The sequence below is a fragment of the Delphinus delphis genome, chromosome 12 (assembly GCF_949987515.2).
Source record: "Delphinus delphis chromosome 12, mDelDel1.2, whole genome shotgun sequence".
Taxonomy (NCBI): domain Eukaryota; kingdom Metazoa; phylum Chordata; class Mammalia; order Artiodactyla; family Delphinidae; genus Delphinus; species Delphinus delphis.
The window spans coordinates 6,609,763-6,632,085 of NC_082694.2; the positions used below are offsets into that span (position 1 = coordinate 6,609,763).

At 47.8% G+C, this 22,323-nt stretch overlaps 1 protein-coding gene across 25 annotated transcripts in view; it reads right to left on the reverse strand.

Annotated features, from left to right (window-relative positions):
- The window catches only part of MAP4K4 (mitogen-activated protein kinase kinase kinase kinase 4), a 171,125-nt gene that overhangs the window by 132,853 nt on the left and 15,949 nt on the right, over window positions 1–22,323 (reverse strand). The window lies entirely within an intron of this gene.

A 22,323-nucleotide genomic window follows, 5' to 3' on the forward strand; every position in this document is an offset into this window, starting at 1 on the left:
CATCTGTCGGCAGCCATCTAAAGTGGCGCTTTCTGAGAATTCTGTGTCGCTCTCACGAGGCGAGCTGTCAGCCAGAACTCCCCCACCGCGTTCACGCAACTCCGGAATTTACACCCTTCCATCCACCCCATCTCTGGTCCGTCTCTGGCACCTGTTCCAACAGCGTGCAAACTGGTGTCCCTGCCTTGAGCCGCGCTCCGCTCCACGCCAGCCTCCCCACTGCCGATGGAGCGCTCCTTCCAAGTACAAACCTGACTGCCCTCTCTCCTGCTTCAAACCCTTCAGCCTTCAACTTCAGGATGAAGCCCGAGCTCCCCGGCTGAACGCACAGGGCGTCCCGTGGGCCAGCTGGCCCCTGTCTGCCTCTCTGCCACGGCCCTGCCCCAGCCGCCAACAAATGCCTAAGAAGAGTGACTTAGGGTATTCTGGGAAGTGCTGACTCCAAAAACTACAGATTCTTCATTTGCTCTCAGCAGGAAACTCTAGTACAAAAATAATGCAGGTGGTGCCTAGGCGGTGCCCTGGCCGGGCTATGCAGGAAGCCTCCTGCTGGGCCACTGTCTGCAAAGTCTCTTGCCCTCTGACGACTTTCCCTGGTCTGACACAGAGATGAAGATAAACAGGGCCAGCCTTGGCAAAATGATCAGTCTGGAAGTTTGCCACGGGTGACCCCACTTGTGCCTGCAAGAATGACCCTACAACCTTCCTGCTTTCCAGCCTAACCCCCCTTGCCACCTTAACAGGGATCTCGTTTATACAGCAACTGAAACTCAGCCACTACATCGTACATTTGCATGGTAAGCCTTTTACTGTATATAAAGGGAAAACAGAGGGCTTCAGTGCTGGACAAAGAAATTCTGGTTCTGGCCAGTGGCAGGGGAGGTGGCATTTTAGTCTGATGCCTTCTCTCTGTCTCTAGACACCATCCTGGCCACAAACACAAGTCAAAACCTCAGCTGACTGGGCCTGGACCCTTCTGACCCCCATCCCTTTCCCGCAGGTCCACAGACGCTCAAGTCTCACCAGCAACACCCTAAGAGTCTCGGGTGCCAAGGACCCCCCCAAGCCCATTTCTCAGGAGGCTTCTCTCCTCCACAGCCACCCCAGGTTTCATTCGGCTCCAGCCAGACACGGCGTGGTGACCATTCTGTCCCCTGGACAGTGTGACCGGTGCACAGACCCAGAACCGCGCTCCCTAAGCAGCCCCGGAAGGCAGGCCAGGAAGCAGGGGAGAAGGCTGCCCGGGTCCAAGCAGCTGACCCACTGCAGGTGAGGCCACGGGAGCGTAGGGAAGGCAGGCCAGTCCTGACAGCCACGCCCGGGTCCCCGAGTTCCTCACACTCTGTGCATCAGGCAAACTAGTGATGGCTGAGCTGGTGTGTGAGCACAGACACAACAGAATGGAAATGGGAAGGAAAAAATATATATGTGTGTATATTTATAAATGTTGCTTTACTATGTAATAAGGCTAATTATAATGTTTTAAGTAAACTACCTGATAGTTGTACTAAATCACCACTCAGTATAATAGCCATCATATAGATAATTACGTGCTTCAGATTCATCTTGTGAGTTTTCGGGTCTTTTTTTTTTTTTTAAATACAATAGTAAACTCTGTACGTGTCGCAATCAGCTGCTAGAACATAAAAGAAAAATTAAGGGGGTGGGAGTGGGCACAACATTTACCAGGTCACTGTTTTCTTTATATTTTCATAATGTTTGATTTCATACAGATTTTCAAACAAAAGTCATTTCAAAACGTTAAATTTCTCTATTATTAAAGAAACTATAGTATGATTCCCTGTATAACGGATAATGAATCAACTCGCGCATGGGATCTCTTTCCATCAACAGACCCAATAACGGAAGGAAAAAAGATAAAGAACGCACTCAGGGCGTTTCACCGGCAGGGTGAAGCTTGACAGGCAGGTGACACGGCCCCTGTTTCTCAGGTAAGAAAAATTAGAGTCCAAGGAGGGTATACGTCAGCCAGTCCGAGTTTTGCAAGCTAGCAAGCGGTGGAAGCAGTGTTTCAGCCTCAGTCTGTCTGGCTCCACAACTCCTGTTCCTCCCACGGCCCCACGCGCTCACCAAACCTTCTGCCCTTCGGCCTGACCAGGGGAGAGCACAGGCCCGCCACCTGCACCTCCCGTCCCCTCCACACCAGGGCATCTGCGGCTGCTCCTGCATCAGCCACCACACGTCACACGCACCCCCTCACCTCCCCACCTCCAGCTTTCAGAGACCCAAGTTCTCAGTTCTAGACTTGACACCAACTTGCTGGGTGACCTCGTGAAAGGAGCTGAACTTCTCTGGGCCCCACGAGGTTAGTGGGCCAGAGGGCACGCAAGCCTGCACAAGCCCTGTGCTCAGGGTCTCCTGACCTCCCCTTCGTCCCTGCCCTGGAGAATCCCTGACCGACCGTCCCTGAGTGTCACCTCCTCACCAGTCACACAGGGTCAGGTCCGGGCTTCCGTGCTCCTGCAGACGTGAGGACCCCGCCCAGGGCCACAGGCATCGGGAAAGCCTGCGGACGGCAGGCTGGCTTCTAGATCACCAGGTGGGGTGTTTCGTTCAAATTCGGGATCCCATCCGCTTCAAGCCAGAGCCCCAAAGTTACCCAAAAAGCTCCCCCGGGGAAGCTGGAGCTCTGGCTCAGAGGCCGAGGGACCCGAGGCCCAGCCCAGGACAAGGGCAGCAGCTCCGAGAGACCACGCTGTGGACTGTCCAAGTTCACCAGCACACAGCTGGGGTCGGGACGGCGATCCTGCTGCCAGCTGGTGGGAATCACCCCCCTCCTCCCACCCGGCAGCCCCGAGGGGCGAGGAGGCCAGGGGGGAGGGAGAGATAGCACACCCCCTGGACCCTGTCACTCCCCATTTCGGAGGAGCCAGCCTTCAAACGGTACTAATCACAAGACGGTAAAAGCACTTTTCCTGAGCTGGTTACCGCCATTTCTCTCCGGCCCGGCCCCCCGCCAGTGATTACGCTCCCGAGGGGTAAGCAATTCCCAAAGGAATAAAATCGGTAAGTTCTGGAAAGCTTATAACGCCAGGGCGTGTGGGCCACCTCAGCCCAGGACCCAGGAAGTCACACACCAGCTACTTGTGTGGGCGTTCTGAGCCCATTTCATCTCCCACTGACTTTAAAATGAATCATAAATTATATTAAAATCCACACCTACTCCTCAGTGCCGGGCTGACTATACACGTTACCACAGAAACTTGTGGAACCAGCTTCCCTTCCCCAATTCTGAAGGAGAATTCAAATTTAAGGGAAGGAGTCACTATATCGGATAAGTCAGATTCATCTTGTGAGTTTTCGGGTCTTTTTTTTTTTTAAAATACAATAGTAAACTCTGTACGTGTCGCAATCAGCTGCTAAAACATAAAATCGTGTAGGATTATGGGACTTTTAATAATTTTCCTAGTCATTTCTGGAGGGTGAGAAGAAAGGGAAAATCCACCAACAGGAAGCAAAACTTAGTTCATTTAAAAGGAATCTTGGGGGCTTCCCTGGTGGCGCAGTGGTTGAGAATCTGCCTGCCAACGCAGGGGACACGGGTTCGAGCCCTGGTCTGGGAAGATACCACATGCCGCGGAGCAACTGGGCCCGTGAGCCACAACTACTGAGCCTGTGCGTCTGGGGCCTGTGCTCCGCTACAAGAGAGGCCGCGATAGTGAGAGGCCCGCGCACCGTGATGAAGAGTGGCCCCCACTTGCCACAGCTGGAGAAAGCCCTCGCACAGAAACGAAGACCCAACACAGCCAAAAATAAATAAATAAATAAAAGGAACCTTGGGAATTCCCTGGCGGTCCAGTGGTTAGGACTCCAAGCTTTCACTGCAGGGGCCCAGGTTCGATCCCCGGTCGGGGAATTCCGCATGCCGCTCGGCGGGGGTTGGAGGGGGAGGTACGAACTTCCAGTTATAAAATAAATAAGTCCTAGAAATGTAATGTACAGCACGGTGACTACAGTCGATAGCACTGTATCCTACATTTGTAAGTTGCTAAGACAGTTCTCATCAAAAAAGAAGTATTTTAAAAATAAATAAATAAATAAAAGGAATCTCAAGTGGATAAAAAAACAGGGTGTGATGTCAGGTTCCTGCTCAAAATCCTTTCCTTCAGGTTCCACACATCACTTCATTTGTAAAAGAGATGATTTCCTGCTCTTGGCTTTGTAATTTTTTAAGATATACTGTCCCATTCAAATCACTGTAAATGTTCTCTCTGACATATTTCCGAGTTGAAGGGATGGACGAGAATTAGACGTTAAGAAGCTGTGATATCCTGAAGAAAAAAGTACCCTCAACCATGCTAAAACCAGTTCACATCATTCTGGATGTTACTGGAACAGCCCCTGCAGAAGACACGTCCAGAGCTCACGGGCGTTCATCCCACGAGAGCCCTGGAGTCAGTGATCTGGTGTGTGTGACACGTGACCATGACCCCTGGGACCACAGGGGACGAGCTGGCAGGACCAGCTCCTCCCACCCAACCTGCTTCAGCAGGCTTCTCTGCAGTTAAACCAACTGGCCAGAGGGCAACCTCTGCTCTCTTCTGCTATAACCAACACATGATCTGAACAACTGCCCCGCCCCCACCATCAGAAAGGGGGTGCGTGAGAAGAGTGGGCCCCTCGGTCACGGAGGGCGGGCCTCCCACCCAGCTTCACACACCTCCCCCACCCCAGACTCGACGCTACATCCCCACAAAAGCTCCCACCGCCAGAGGAAAAGCGGAAAAGTAGCTTCAGGCTGTGACTATAACCTGCAAAGAAACCATGTAGCAAACTGTCCTATGATGTCACAACAGGAGAACTCTGAAGAAAGCCATGAGCCATTTCCAATGATTAGGAAGGCTGGTTAGAAATGTGAAAAAAATTGTTTCAGATACAAAATACATGAAAAAAACAGAACCCAAAGCAAATAAGCCTTTCCTCTGTCCCCTGGACCCACTCGAGCTCCCAGTCTGCATCTCTCAGGGAAGATGTGACGCCTCGTGCGGGACCTCCACGAGGGCCCGGGGGGCTGTGGGAGGAGAAACAGGACAGCTGGGCATCTGAGTCATCCCCGCACTAGTTAGGACCACCCTCGAGCCAGGAAACACCTCGAGTTCCACAAGAGAGCGAGGCGAGGCAGAGACGGAGCAGGACTTCACGAGGGCCCTAGAGTGAGCGCTACTCCCGGAGGGCCGAGTGGAGGGATTCTCTTGGTAGGTGTCCTCACGGTGAAGCCCCAGGCCAGAGGGGACAAAACAGAACGAGGACCGAAGTGCAGAGAACGGTGGGCTACACGGCTGGTTTCAATCCAGAAGAAATGTCTACTCAGTTAATAAAAGTGTATTCTTTTTAATCATTCCTTCCTTTTGCTAAAAGAAACCTAGCATCTCTCGGTTCATTTGCTTTCAAACTATCTGGAGTGCAACCTAATAAAAAATACATTTCAAACCACCACCCAATACACATATAACACACATTTTTCAGCAAAATAAACATTTCTGAAAGTTCTGCAAAACACCCACCCTGAGTACATCTGATACACTCTATTTTCTACTCAGTTAAAAGAAAGATGATAGTTTTGACCAACTATCTGGTTGCACTACCCACTAATGGGCTGCACCCCCAACCAGAGAAACACGGTCCTACTTTGTCACTTCATGAAAAGCAGGCAAAAATCAAGGACAAGAGATTATACGCCTAATATTAAACAAAAATTCCACTGTCTGAGTGCATTGTCAAGCGGATTGTTTTCAGAGGCAATCCTAAAGAAAAAAGGACGGGGCGGAAGGGCCACAACACACAAGCACCCAATCACTTTCTGAGTGTAACTCGGCTGCTTCTGCCTTCGTCTGTTGTTTCGTTTTTAGCACCTTCACAGATCCCTGAGGACTGAACATCTGTGCAACACTTACCTGTTTTCTTCATGTCACAGACTGACTTCTTAACTTTGCCAGATTTCCAAATATAAACCAATTTCTTTCACAGACTACAAGAAATAGAAGACTCCAGAGCAGTGGTCTCCAAACGGGGCTGCACATTAAAATCAACTGGGGGATTTGTCTGTAAAAATATCACCCTGGGCCCCATCCCGGATTAATCCACGGGGCCATGGACCAGCTAAGATTCTGAAGCCTCCTGCTGTGATGGTGATGCTCTATATTTTGATGGGGAGGCTGGGTTCAACTACTGCTTGTACTGTCCTCAAAACTCATTAAGATCTGCGCATTTCACTAAGAAAAACTGTATATAAACACTGCACTCCAGGTAACAGTATGCAAGCTGAAATGTTTCAGAGTAAAGCTACTGATTTCAGCAAGTTATTTTGAAATGCCTTTAAAGAAATAGCTCAGGACTTCCCTTGGTGGCGCAGTGGTTAAGAATCCACCTGCCAATGCAGGGGACGTGGGTTTGAGCCCTGGTCGGGGAAGATCCCACGTGCTGCGGAGCAACTAAGCCTGTGTGCCACAACTACTGAGCCCGCATGCCACAACTACTGAAGCCCACGCGCCTACAGCCCGTGCTCCGCAGCAGGGGAGACCACCGCAGTGAGAAGCCCGCGCACCGCAACTAAGAGTAGCCCCCGCTCGCCGCAACTGGAGAAAGCCCCCAGGCATCAACGAAGAGCCAACGTGGCCAAAAATAAATTAATTAATTTTTTAAAAAAAAGAAAGAAAGAAATAGCTCATACTGTAGGAGTCCCACTATATGACATTCTGGAAGAGGCAAAACCTGAAAAAAGTGAACCGATCAGTGGCCGTCAGGGCTTTGTGGTGGGGGACGGGGGGAGAACAGGTGCAGCACAGAAGGCTTTTCAGGGCAGTAAAGCCACTCTGTATGATCCCCTAACGGTGGATGCGCGTCTTACACATTTTTCTAAGCCCACAGAATGCACACGACCAGGAGTGAACCCTAATGTAAACGCCGGGCTCCGGGTACCAGTAACACATCCATGCCGGTCCGTCGACTGCAGCAAAGCCACCCCCGGGGAGAGGGTGCTGAGAACGGGGGAGGCTCTGGGTGTGGCGGGGTGAGGCAGGAGCTATACGGGAAATCTCTGCGCCCTCTTTCAATTCTGCCGTGAACCTGAAACTGCTGTAAGAAAATTAAGTCTTTAAAACAACAAAAAAGGATAGACTGATGGACGGACAGGTGGATAACTGTGAGAAAGCAAATATAATAAAACATTAGTTATAAAATCTAGGAGGTAGACAGGTATGGGTATTCACTTTATAGTTATTAACTTTTATGTAGGTTTCCATTTTTTCTTAATAAACTGTTGGGAAGAAAGTTCCCCCAGACGATTATATTCAGACACTTCCTCTAAGTGCAGTCCCCAGACAGCCCCTTCCACGGCACCCAGTAACCTGTGAGAAACTCAGATTCTCCGTCCCACTCCAGGCTGGCTGCACCAGGATCTGTGAGGCGGGACCCAGCCATCTGTGTCCAACAAGCACCCAGGGAAGGGGGGCAGCAGTGGAGACGGTGCCGGCGTGCTGCACAGACCAGCCTCCAACCAAACCCCAGCAATGTCTAGACGGGGAAATGATGGGGGCCGTAATCTTAATGTCACCAACTCCGGGTGTTTCCTCAGTTATTTCATGACAGCAGACTGAACCAATAATCTCCTAGCTCTTTGGTTCCACACGTTTCCTACGTGGAGTCCTAAATGTGCTCCTTTTGTGGTCTCCCCACTGTCATTCTGTTTTACAATTTTCAACACAAGAGCAAACTGCCGGATCAACAAACAAGTGCGTGCTTCTTACTTCTCTTTCATTCTGTATTAATCTGTACTTGCGGAAGAGAACTTACAGGGTCTAAGACGGAGGCCAGTTATTTGGTAAAAAGCTACATCTGACAAAAAATGGGTTTTCTTTCAGATAAAATAAATAAAACTGGCTTTATCTTTAAGGAGTTCCGCAATTACAATCAAAAGACAATCTCGCTGACTATACAACGTTCTTTATACCGCTGGATATTTTGAGATAACAGTGTTTGTTGAAATAATATTTTTTTCCCTAAATTCTCAGAGGACCTTTAAAGTACACTCCAGAGTTTTAGAGAAATAAATCCTTTCCTTTTGGAAAATGGCAGCTACATGAGTAAATGCTAAGTGTTCTACTTGTGTTTCTATAGATCATCTGCAGACTATTAAAACAGATAGCATTAGAAAGTTATGAGAGGGTGGAACTGAATTCCTCCTCTATCTCATGTAGAGCTGGCCAAACAAATCACCAGAACATCCTGCTCTTTCCTATCTGGTTTAAGGAACATGTTCTATAATCCTATCAACGAAGGCCCTTTCATTCCAAAATAAAGTTATTTATGTTCGAAGTAAGACTTGAAGCCTTGATAATGGTGTATGAAAGCATCAGCCAGGCCGGCTGCAGAGGAGAAAACCGAACAGAAAACTATTTACCAACAACCGGTAAAAGCCCACAGTTAACTCCAAGATGCTCGGCTAATACTAGCTGATATTTAACTAAAGCTAATGGATTTTCAGTCAACAATAAAATCAAAACTAAATGCAAGAGAGAATGGCTCATAAATTAGCTAATTACTGGCACTCCTCTGTGGCACAGCACGCATGTCCACCTGCCTACCTAACACAGACCGACTGACCTGTGATAGCCAAGTGATGGTTTTAAACCTGCTCTTGGGCTTCCCTGGTGGCGCAGTGGTTGAGAGTCCGCCTGCCCATGCAGGGGACGCGGGTTCGTGCCCCGGTCCGGGAAGATCCCACGTGCTGCAGAGCGGCTAGGCCCGTGAGCCATGGCTGCTGAGCCTGCGCATCCGGAGCCTGTGCTCCGAAACGGGAGAGGCCACAACAGTGAGAGGCCCGCGTACAGCAAAAAAAAAAAACCAAAAAAAAACAAAAAAAAACCCTGCTCTTACTCAAAGGCAATTTCCATGGCAATTCCTCCAAAGTCCTTGAATCACCAGAAACAAATGCAAGCCCCAAAGCCCCTTTATAATTCCGAATCCTCACTCAGAGATAATAAAGCTGTTTCAAAACTCTGAAGTTTGCAACTCTAACATATAAATGGATCTGCTTGGCTTCTCTCCACAGTCAAAGTGTAAGAGATGAAAAGGCGTCACCCCAGCCAAGTCCAAGTTCATTCCCGCAGCAGCACCCAAACCCAAGGAAGCTGTGAAGCTGAAACAGCAGGGCAAGGACTCCCCACGTGGGTCCCCGGACATGCAGGGGACTCGTGAAGACACTTGGCTTTTATCCAGGCTTCCACCAACAGAAACGGGAGGTGGCCACCGAGAAATGGGCTCCGAGGAGCAGACAAGCTTGAGAGGGACGAGCCGAGTCCCACAGGACGCCAAACGCCCCTGCGTGAATGTCACGCCCCCGCAGGTGTCCTGGCCCCGCCCCAGGGCATCCACCACACATGCCACCCACCCGCCCTCCTTTCACACCCAGCAGTGTTGCGATGGCACAGGAGCCCCATGTGAGAGGATGTCTCTCCTCCTGCTATCTTGGAGACCGGAAGCCGCACGGGCGATGGGCCGGCCCATCCTGGCAGTGGTTAACAGATCCCAGGTGTGTGCGCAGAGGCCGAGGGAAAGGCCTGGACCCACGGAAGCTGACTCAAGTCCGTCTCAGGTGAGGTGAGCCCGGGGCCCACCTTACCACTTACCTTTTGTGACTACGGAATAAACACAACAGGCGAGCATAAATGGCTCCAGAAAGTAAAACTTTTTTTTTAGCTTACCTTTTAGCCTGGGAAACTTCAAACTCACCACAGAAGTAGAGAGAGTAGAAGAATAAAGCCCCGTGCCTCCAGCTTTAAAAATCAAGATGCACCCAAGCTGGCTGCGTCTTTACTCTGACCCACCTCCTCCTTGCACTGGGCTATTCTGAAGTCAATCCTAGACAGGTATCGTTTCATATGCAAATACTTCACTATTTATAAGAAGCAAACGCTTCTGAAGCTAGTATTTCCCAAACCTGGCTGTGCAGTCACTTACAGAGCTTTATAAAAAATACCCACTTCTGGGCCTCAAGGCATCAGCAGGTCTAGGTGGGGTCCTGGAATCTGTTTTGTAATCGCTCAGGGTCAATCTCCCACAGCTGGGAGAGAACCATTCCTTAAGTTCTAGACCCAAAGCTGATTTCTGTTTCATTCCCTCCAAAGAGAGAATCTTTGGAATGTAGAAAATGTGGCAAAAATACCAAACCAAGAAACCAATTTAGACCTAAAACACTCTCCACAGCCCTCCTGCAAAGTGGAACCAGGTGCCCTAAGTCTCGCCTGCTAGTACTAGAGGTTTCAAAAAGGGCTGCCTTCTGAAAGCACGCCCAATGTTAGAGAAAAATGGGCCCCGACGCTGGCCCACCCCTTCCTTTCGTAGAAAAGGAACCTGAAGCCCAAAGAGATGACATGACCAGCTCAAGACACTGATCCTATCACAGCAGCACTGAAGGAAATCCGACTTTGAGGCCCTGTCACTCTCTGACCTCAGGGCTTTGCCTGTTACCCGAGTCCTCCAGGACCGCCCCGGCGTCCAGAGCCTGCACTGCACACCAGAGGCACAGCACCGACATGGGTCCATTCCCGAGCACCACGGCTGTCACAGAGGTCATGATCGACTGGAACACATCCGGAGGTATCATCTCAAACACAAGGGACGTGTCAGACACACAAAGACCATCGGAAGGACTGAAGATGCCTGGTCTAGTGCTAAGGAGCCCTTCGGATACAGGAGTGAGGCCTCCATCACCTGGCCAGCCACCACTTGCCAGGGCAGAAGCTGCCGAAAGTACTGGCTGACATCTCCAACCGTGAGCGACATAAATGATGGCGGCTGTGAGCTCTGGTCCCCGAGTCTGCAAGGGACAAGGACAAGGACCGGCCAGACGCTGTGCTGGGGGAGGGGCTTCCTGAAGGCAGCAGGAGGAAGCACAGACTAGCCCAGTTCCTTCCATTCCACCACCAAGCTTACCTGACACCACCACGGCAATTTATGGTTTCTTCTCAACCTCTCCCAACAAAGTTGAGAGGACAAAACAAGGCTGGCAACAAAGAATTTAAAAGTAAGTAAGTCGTTAATGCTGTGAACCTTCAAAGAAAGATCATTTTTAAATTTCGTAATGGGAAGCCTGCAGCCTTGACCCGCCGGGAGAGGGGCCCGGCACAGAAGCCACACCAGCTACACGGGGCAGAGGCCGCCTCAGGCGTAACCTCGTGAAACAGAAATGGTGATTCCAGGAGTCCTCAGAGGCTGTGCAGAAAGCAGATCATAATCTGCCTGATCCACACTCTGTGCTTATCCAAAGCCTATTTTCTTACCTCTGCTGTATACAGCTAGACACCTTCAGTAATTCTCGCCTATGTTTACTACAAGTATTTACAAGAAAACACTACTAGTGTATTAGTGTATACAAGATGTTTGCATTATATGCAAAAAATGTGGGGAAACGTCCTCAAATAAGACGTGTATACTTCCACCACAGTGTCAGTGTTTAGTACTCGCAAGGTCAACTCCACCAAGAATGATTCTGCAGATCGCGAAGGAGGTGGGCAGGAGATAGGTGATTCTGAAACCCTTTGAGCCCTGAGCTTCCATAGCCTCTTCCTCCAAAACCAGTACAGGCATGCCCTGGGAAATGCCCTCTGATAAAGGTATATATAAGGTCGCATCTATGAGAAGTCCGTACAAACCACGAAAATTAACAACAAACTCCCAAAGGAAGAAACTCCAATGTAACACGGAGTTGAAAACTTGAAACCAGTCAGAAAATTAACAGTAATTCATGATCCTGCCATCCAGGGGACTGGGGGCATGGGGGTGGTTTAAGGGGGGAAAAAGCAGACTTTGATTTACCTTTTTCTTTCAAACTAGCGAAGCAGCATATTTCCACAATCAACTGAACCTGTGTTCCCCCAAACTGAGTTATGAAAAACGATGCTTAGTAAAGGGAGGAAAAGGCACAAAGGACTTCCAAATCCAACAGCCAGCAGAGCGAGCCCGGGGCGGAAACCGACCAATCCCCGCAGCCGCTGTGGACCCAGATCCTCAGCTTAGAACCGGGCGCTCCTCAGGGTAACCTAGGAGCGCTGACAGACCACCCCGCCCAGGGGGCATCCCCAGGACAGTCCAGCTTGAGTCCCTGGGGATTCGGCACAGTTATCAGGTGTGTGGGCTCCCGGTGACTGCACTGCGCAGGCCCGGCCGGGACCCGCTGCTTCACAGCAAGGATCAGAAGCTGCGCACGTAATCCCAAGGAGCGCGAGGGTGAGAACGTGAGCCCACGGCCTTTGCTTCAGACTCCCCAGCGGCGGCCTCGCCCTGCGGAAAACCAGGGTCAGGGCTTCATGGCAAGGAGGTCTCGTTAGGATGTAGAAAACAAACTTACGGTTACCAGGGGATGGGGGAGGCGGGAGGGGGGATAAACTGGGAGATTGGGACTGACATACACACACTACTATACATAAAATGGTTAACTAACAAGAACCTGTTGTAGAGCACAGGGAACCCTACTCAGTACTCTAATGGCCTATATGGGAGAAGAATCTAAGAAGAAAAAAGACTGGATACTTGTATACGTATAACTGATTCACTTTGCCGGACACCTGAAACGAACACAACATCGTAAATCAACTACGCGCCAATAAAAAGGTTTTTTTTAATAAATAAATACATAAAAATACCTTAATTAAAAGTAAAGAAAAGAAGGTGGTCTCGTTAGGACCTCTGTTTAGCAGGTGCAGCTGGAGTTAGGGAATGAACCAGCCAGAGGAGCTGCCGGGAGCTGGAGTTAGACCTACTGTCTTGCTGACTTTGACTGAGTTTTGAGGGAAGAGGAGAAGAGCAGAAGGGCTCTGCCTACTGGGCACCTGCCGGGGAAAGTTGGAGGAAAGCATCCCGCAGCTTCACAACAGCCCTACTCTATGTGAATTATCACAAAAAAACAAAAGCAACCTGCCACCACCATCCTTAACACACGAAGACATTCCCCTGCACATTGCCTCCCGGCGCCTTCTCATGCAGTCAGCCCCCCCCGCCCCGCGCACGGCGTCCAGGCAGCCTCCCTCTCCTGCACGGATATGGAGGAAAACAACGCGCCTCTCCCACGCCACCGCTCAGACGCAGGGTCTGGATTCTCAAGGCTGCTTTAGGGGTTACCTTTCTCTCAGGGCCTCCCATGAAATATTGACAATTTAGGTTTTCCTTTTTTGTTTTTTAACCATAGAGCCTACTGACATGTTCTAAGGTGGAAATTAAATTTCAAAAGCGTATCTGTAAGATGGGAGTGTTACTTGTCTACTGTTTAGATGGCTGGGAGAGCTGAATTCATAGTAGGAAAGCTCCAATGATTAGTGCTAGAGGCAATCCAGCTACAGTACAGAGCTTTCAAAGGACGGAATTTTAAATATGGTTTTTATTAATGTGACGCATAGAAAAATCGAGTATTAAAAATGCTGTTCTCTAAAGACCGGCCTGATGCAACAAACTGCAAAACAGCATATTAATTCTGCCAAAACCAGAAATTCCGCAATAATTCCACTTGCTTTCCAAATTAAAGCCTAAAGACAGACAAATCTAGTAATTATTCTCACATTAAGCAAACAGTAACAAAAGGTGACTGAAGTAATTAGCTTGGATATCTGAACTTTCAGGAAGCACCATTTGAAAGTCAAAGGAACATCACAGAAAGCACCATGTTTATCACAGTGCCTGCGTGTAACAGTCACGGGGTAAAAGCGTATTTTTTTTAATGAGTAAGAGGAGAGAAAGCGAGAGTGTCAAAAGGTCATTTTAGGCAAAAACGTCAAAGCCCTTTTGGCAATCTCCTCCAAGGCTGGTTCACCTCGTAAGTAAGCCACTGTTCCCTCCAGCTCTCTGGGTCCTCTGGGGGTTTTCTGGGCAAATGAGGGAGGGGGAGCTAGAGGTTCTCTCCAGTTCTTTCCAGAACGACCATCCTATGTTTCTGAGACATCAACATAAAAACCACTGGCCTCACCCACTATCCCCACAAAAGACACACACTTAAGGACAACTGTGTCTCACATCTCTCCGCCCACACCCATTTCCTCCCTCGTTTCTTCCTCCACAGCCCTGACTCTACATCTGCAGGCTGTACCCACCCTCCATGCAGTGGCCCCGCTTCCAGAGCTGCCCTCTGCTCGCTCGCAGCCAGGGCTTTGAATGTTCCTATTTCAACAGTGACACTGTCTACTGCCTGCTTCCCAATTTTGCAAGACAACAGGTGATCAAGAACCAAAAGGCGAGTCTCTCCCGAGTTCTCCACTTGATGAGATTCACACCTGCCTCCCCGCCCTCCAACCCCAACTCAAAGCCCACCTGCCTTCCGGCAGGCCTGCGCTGCGGTCTGCAGCCCCCCAGGGCACCGCGCCGGCAGGGTCTACTTCACTGGAAACTTGCACCGGGGCTCAGCCACAGTGCCCAGCCCCCGGCCACTCCGCAAGCGCCTCACCCAGAACTCCGCTCATTCCTTTATCCTCTGAAACACTTCCTGTGGTACCACGAAGTGCACTGCAAACTGAAACGGAATGAGAATCATAATCGGCTTCCTATTCTGACTTTTATCACGTCACCATATCACCAAACGGGGGGAGGGGGGAGGGAGAGTGTCCCACTGCACTGCTTTCAATCCAGACAGAGAGCGAGAAAGCACGGGGCGGGGGGGGGGGGGGGAGTAGGGGCAGGGGAGACCCCAGCTCTCTGGGACCCTAGTCCAGACCAGGCCACAAGGCCCCTCACTGCTCACCTGTCACCTACAGGGTCAGGCTACGGAATCTCCAGAAGCCTTCCCTACATCCACATCCTGTGGTGGTGGCTCAGAGCAACTAGAATCCCAACGGAATGTTACGGTCCCTTCACAGAATCATCGACCCAAGTAACACCTGACACCGCACAGATCCAACGTAACCCCGGCCTGGCTGAGCCACCCTAACAGCTGTGCTCCAACGTAATGCTAAATCAGCTGCCGGCCACCACCACCTCCGGGAACCTCGCACTACGTCCTAACTACCCAGTGTGACGCTGCTGTAGCACCACCAGGAAGCGTATTAGAAACGCAGACTCTCAGGCCCCATCACAGACCCGTGGAACGACCGTCTACATGTTAACAAGCTCCCCAGTTGACTCAAGTGCACAGTGAAGGCTGAGAAGCACCAAATGAGGCACAGAAAACTGGGGGGAAAGGAAACTTTCAGGGCAGGAACGTCTGCCCTCCTCTGCCCCTCGCTCCCACCCCTACTCCCACCCACCCCTCTTCCCAGCACCACCCAGGGCCCCAAGCCCTCCCGCCTGGTCACACCTATGGACCCAACCTGCCAATACCCTGGGAAACAGTCTGGCAAACGGGTAAGTGCTAGACTTAAGTCAAGACTGAAAGGCCTTAAAGCCCAGTTTCTCCACTGCCCACTAGCTATGTCACTACAGGCAAGTTACTCAACCTCACAAATTACTCGTATGTGACCTAAGGATAAAAATGAGGAAACATATACACAAAAATCTCGTGGAGTCAGTACTCAAGATAGCTATTATTTTTTGAACACACTGTCAAGATGTCCCCTCTTTACTAATTCAAATAAATCATTTTGGTTCCAAAACTCCCACGAATCCGTCCAGCCTGCAATGTCAGCATTTTCTCTCTTGTGAGTCTCCACCTGTCCATTTCCATTAATGTATACGATCACCTTACTGTATCAGAGGCTAATGAGCCCTCACTGAGCTTAGCACATCCTCATTCTTTTCTAAAGCCACCAGAATCAGTCTGCGGAATACCATCAACTCTCAAACACTGCAGAAGGCGTACCCCAGACACTCCCCACGTGTCTGACCCACTGAAGGGAAAAATCAATTCACGCAAAGAAATTAAGCATCATAGTAAGAGAGTCTTAACCTCAGGCACTTAACCCTCAAATCCCACCATTTGTTTTATTCTTCCTAAGAACTGAACTCATCTTCAAACTTCATCTTCTGACACGTAACCACATCAGACACAATCTGGTTCGTTTACCTGCAGATGGATCTCACTTCCCCTGCATAATCAGCATTTTGGGGAAGGAAGTAAACTTCACTTACTCTCCTAAGCAGCCAATGAGAAGCCTGCCAACTACAAGGTGGGGATGCATGACTTCCTCCAGGCCCGACTCTCATTTCCTGTTGAGCTAAGAAAAGCAGGTCTAGTGTTGCCACACATGAATCGAGGCATTTGAGCTCCTAAAACCATAGCCAACACAGGACTTATCCCTTTCCTATTATCATCCCATCCAAACACACAGATAAAAAATCCTAACTCCCAGCTGTAAAACAAGACATGTGGTAACACTGCAATTAATGGGTGATGAGACTTTTTTTTAACATCTTTATTGGGGTATAATTGCTTTACAATGGTGTGTTAGTTTCTGCTTTATAACAAAGTGAATCAGTTATACATATACATATGTTCCCATATCTCTTCCCTCTTGCGTCTCCCTCTCTCCCACTCGATGAGAGACTTTTTTGTAAAATGAAGATATTAAAAAGGTCAGCGTTATCTCTCCATCTCAATGCCGAAAAATGGAATCTTCCACAATATCCAAAACCTTTTCACTCTTCCTTAATGAAGGACAAAGGGAAGAGAGAGAAAACTGACACGACAGAGAAAACAACAGGGCACTTAAGAAGTTTGCCAGCCCTGGACTCACACTCCGCAGCCCCTGGTGAGCTGACCGCAGCTGCCTGGGGGCCTAAGGGGCTGGAGGAGAGACCAGCAGAAGAACCACCGTGCAGAGCCTGGTCAAGCCCCAAGTGCTGACCCTCAGAATCCTGAGCAAATAGAATGATGGTTGCTTTAAGCCACTAAGTTTCAGGGGTGGCCTGTTACCCAGTAAAGGCAACTGAAAGAGGCATTTTTCACCACCTGATATATTTATTTTGTGTCTTCTTAAACTCCATGAAAGCATGGACTGTGTCTTTTTTGCCAATTCTGTATCTCCATGCTCTAGAACAGAGTCTGTAGTGATCTGGGCGGGGCGGGGGGGGGGGGTTGGACATGCTACATAACGGAATAGAAGACCACATGTATTTCTTAGTTTTAAAAACTGAAATTCCTAATTTATTAGTTAATAAACCATTAGTACTTACGAGCACAAAGTTATTTCCTTCTAAGAGGAACTGTGGACACACAAAGAGGCACCAGGGAGGCACCCACACGAGGAAAGACCATGTGAGGGCAGAGCCAGACAGCAGAAACCAAACCTACCAACACCATGACCTTGGACTTCTAGACTCTAGAACCATGAGAAAACAAACGTCTGTTGTTTAAGCCACCAAGTCCATGGCCTTTTCATGTGGGACCCCAAGCAAACTGGTACAGGTATGGGGTTCACTTACGTTTCTTCTTATGGTTCTCGTGGCCCCATATTCTTACCACATTCTCTGAAAAACGAAAAACTTACTGAGGAATTCCTATAGAAGAAACGTTGGATGGCAAGTAATTTTTCAAACTGATTTTTAGCTGGGAGGAGGGGTTCTGGTCCCATCTCTGTGACTGACGAGGCCTCTGATTTGGGGAGGGGTCTGGAGTCTCTTAGAACAAATCTTAGACCCATTCTTTTACCAAAGTTTGAAATAGATCATCTTCAAGCCTCCTTAGAGCCCTAACATTCAACAACTACGTGTGGACATAATTGTCAGAGTGGTCAAATGAACTCCACGAATGATTCTTAAAAGGAGTTTTGAGACTTCCCTGGTGGTGCAGTGGTTAATAATCTGCCTGCCAGTGCAGGGGACACAGGTTCGATCCCTGGTCTGGGACGACCCCACATACCACGGAGCAACTAAGCCCATGCGCCACAACTACGGAGCCTGCGCTCTAGAGCCCGCGAGCCACAACTACTGAGCCCGCGTGCCACAACTACTGAAGCCCGCATGCCTAGAGCCCGTGCTCCGCAACAGGAGAAGCCAACGTAATGAGAAGCCCGCACACCGCAACAAAGAGTAGCCCCCGCTCGCTGCAACTAGAGGAAGCCCGTGCACAGCAATGAAGACCCAATGCAGCCAATAATTAATTAATTAAATTTTTTAAAGTTTTAATTCCCATTCTTATTCAGGGTTGGTTGATATCAGTGATGAACTTCACAGGAAGCATAGTTTTCCCAGTTTGCTGATGAAATCAGAGTTCTTACAATTAGCTACAGAAGGCAGTTGTGGAATATATTTCTTACAGTCTTTTGCGGGGAGAGGGGCTTTCTTGAGGGGGTTCTTTCTTCAAAGAACCTCATTTGAAACAAGATAATTGTGTTCCTTAAGTATAAACACATTGCAGAGAGATGGCATAATTTTCTCAGAGTTAAAGTTTATTTCTCAACAGTTTCTTCACAAGTAGAGGAAATGCATTTTAGCAAAAGCTTCCTTCCCTGTAATTTACTCTGAGCAAGTTGCTCAGGTGAAACCTGTGTTCTGGGTAGTTCCTCTTTTGCTAATATTTATAAACAAGCAGTTTAAAAAGTTAAATAAAAACTATGTTTTGAGAGTATACAAATAATAAGTGTTAAACTAAATCTGACAAGACCATTATTTAACGTTCACGTAGCACCATCAGATTTCCAAAGTGCCTTGAAGTCACTATGGTTTCTAAGAGCATCACCCTGGGATGGATTTGAGATTCATCTGCATCGTATGAGTGAGGCTGCTAAAGATATTCAACAACCTGCTCTGTCCCAAGGCCAGCTGGGTTTCAGCGTAATTGCAATGAAAAGCTCCTTGGGTATTTGTCGCTTCTGGTGATAGAGGTAGGAACTTTTCCATTTATCGTTGTCAAACTGAAATACTGGGCTCACAGTGCACATTTTTCCTCCTAGATGAAATGCTTTAAGCATACCAAAGACTTTGGTTTAACAGAAATTTTTGATTAATCAACACTTGAGGTTCAAGGCAAACTATTTCTTAGTGGTTCGGAGCCAGGGTCTTTGATCTTCCTTAAGAAACATACTTCTTTATACTTTTCTGATAGTGATGGTATGTTATCTAGGTATGTAATTTGTACGTATTCTGGAATAGACTTTTTACAGTGAAAATTTCATAAGAAATGATAAAATAATCTAGGTAGAGTTGTTTCATATCTGGATAGCTTGACTTGGTTCCATTTCCTTACATGGTTTACATTCTCCTCTTCTATGCTATATGGTACTTAATTTATAAAGATTTTGAAAGAATTCAGTGACATTATCAAATTATTCCTTAATGCATTTACAAGAGGAAGAGGAATCGAGACACTCTAGATTTGTTCTCTCACAAACATAGCAGGGGGGCAGTCGGGGGGGGGGAGTCTACCATCTGTGTGATATGGACATGCATATGAAGACATTAGTCTGCAAAACAGAAAATCTTTCATCATGAGAGGAGTTAAGTCTCAATTCACAAAGCTTGTGTCAAGTGCCAAAAAAGTGTCTTGAAAGTATGTGCCAGGGTCAGTCATTAGTAAAAAGATTAGCAAAATCAGCAGGTCCTTTTTTGTTTTTTTTTGCGGTACGCGGGCCTCTCACTGTTGCGGCCTCTCCCGTTGCGGAGCACAGGCTCCGGTCGCGCAGGCTCAGCGGCCATGGCTCACGGGCCCAACCGCTCCGCGGCACGTGGGATCCTCCCGGACCGGGGCACGAACCCGTGTCCCCTGCATCAGCAGGTGGACTCTCAACCACTGCGCCACCAGGGAAGCCCAGCAGGTCCTTTTGAAGAACAACTTTGGAGAACTCGCTCTTCCCAATTTCCAAACTTCCCGCAAATCTATAGTAATCAAGACAGTGTATGGGCTTCTCTGGTGGCACAGTTGTTAAGAATCCGCCTGCCAATGCAGGGGACACGGGTTCAAGCCCTGGTCCAGGAAGATCGCACATGCCGCGGAGCAACTAAACCCATGCGCCATAACTACGGAGTCCGCATGCCACAACTACTGAAGCCCACGTGCCTAGAGCCCATGCTCCGCAACAAGAGAAGCCACCGCGATGAGAAGCCTGTGCACTACCGTGAAGAGTAGCCCCTGCTCGCCACAACTAGAGAAAGCCCACACACAGCATAGGATAAATACTGAGATCAATGGAATAGAATTTAGAGTCCAGAAATTTAAGAAAAAAAAAGAAAAAAAAAAAAAAGAGTTCAGAAACGCTCACATTTAAGGTCAACTGGTACCAAAACAAGTGCACCAAAGCAAGCGTACCAAAACAACTAAGTGGGAACAGAATGGTCCTTTGAACAAACAGTGCTGGGCCACTGGATATCCACATGCAAATGAATGGAGCTGCACCCCTACTTCACATTTTACACAAAAATTAACTCAAAGTGGATCAAAGAGCTAAACTAAGAGCTAAAACTTTAAAATTTAAAAGAAAAACAAAGGAGTAAATCTTCATAATCTTGGCTTAGGCAGTAGTTTCTTAGATATGACACCAAAAGCACAAGCAACAAAAGAAATAAATTGAACTTTATCAAAATTAAAAACTTCTGTGCTCTAAGTACACCATCAAGAAAGTGAAAAGTCAACTCAAAAGAATGGGAGAAAATTTTTGCAAGTCATACATCTGGCAAAAGACTTGTATCTAGAATACATAAAGAACTTTTACAAATCTAGAAGTCTGAAAAACAAATAACACAATTAAAAATGTACCAAGGATCTGAATACCATTTCTCCAAAGATATTCAAATAACCAGGAAGCATATGAAAAGATACTCAACATCATTAGTCATCAGAGAAAAGCAATGAAAACCACTAAAATGAGATACGACTAGGTTGGCTGTAATTTTAAAAAGACAGATAATTTCAAGTATTGGCAAAAGGAGGTGGAGAAATCAAATCCTTCATACACTGCTGGTGGGAATGTAAAATGGTCCAGCTGCTTTGGAAAACAGTTTAGCAGTTCCTCCAAAGGAACTGAGCTCCTCTGTCATTACCACATGACAGAAATAGTTCTACTCCTAGATATACATCCAAGAGAAATGAAAATACAGTCTATACAAAAACTTGTACACAAATGTTCACAGCAGCATCATTCCTAATAGTCCAAAAGTAGAAACAATCCACCTGCCCATCAACTGAATAACAGGTAAAATCAGTATATCCACTCAATGGAATATTATTCTGCAACAAAAAGAAATGAAGCACAATACATACTACAACATGGATGAACCTAGAACACATGCTAAGTGTTCACAGAACGCAAGTTGTTTGATTCCATTTATATGAAATGTCCAGAACTGGTAAATCTATAGAGATAGAAAGTAGATTAGTAGTAGACTGGGGCTGAGGTGGGGGAAGGGAGGAAGGTAGTGATAGGACTGGGATATGCAGTTTCTTCTCTGCAGCAACAAATATGTTCTAAAATGTGGCTACGACTGCATGATTCTGGGAATATACAAAAAGCCATTGAACTCGACACCTTAAATAGGTGAACAGTGTGGTGTTTGAATTACGTCTCAATAAATCTTTTTTTTTAAGTGGTGTTTTTGAAATCCAAGGTTGTTCTCCTACTCACTACTATTCCCATCAAAGAAGTGGGGAGGGGTTGTTTTCAGTTTGTCGTGTTGCTGATGCCTCCTAATGAATGAACAGCTGAACATCTACTTCTGGCCAAGATGGTGTTAAAGGGGACTGGATATACCTTTGCACTTGAAACAACCAAAACAAACCCATACAAAATTTACAAAACAAAGGTTTTCAAGAAACTGGACATCAAGCAACGAAGAACAGTGATCCCTGAGATAAGAAACTAGACATCAAGCAATAAAGAACAGTGATCCCTGAGATAAGAAACAAATGAGGCGAGTCATACGACTGCCTGAACTTACTCCCTTTACAAAGTTTTTGGGCACAGCACAGGGAGAGGAAACCCAAGCAGAGCTCAGCAGACTCCCTTAGTTAAGGAGCAGGAGCTAAGAGTCCAGGTAAACCTAGACAGCTAGAGCTCCGGTGAGAATACCAGAAATGAGAGCTACACAAAGAGAAGAACCGCCAGGCTCTGCAAAGCGTCCCCTGTATGTTCACCCAAGTAACGATCAGCACATGCAAAGGAAACTACCAAGGCTGGGGGGAAAAAACATTCAAAAGGATTGGAAGGAACAGTGCAAGTGCTCACACGGATGGAAATAGTGCCTGTTCCCACTAAACAAATGGAAAAACTCATAAATCATGGGCAACTGAGAACTCAGAGAGGTCTTGCCTGAGCAGTGGGATATAACTAGCATTAGACTGAGCACTGATCCAGATCTCCCTAACAAAAACCATAAAAGCAAGACACAAAAGGATCAAGTTATTTCCATGTAGCTTAACTGCACCCCAGAACAAAGCTCAAGAATACTTATAGGAAG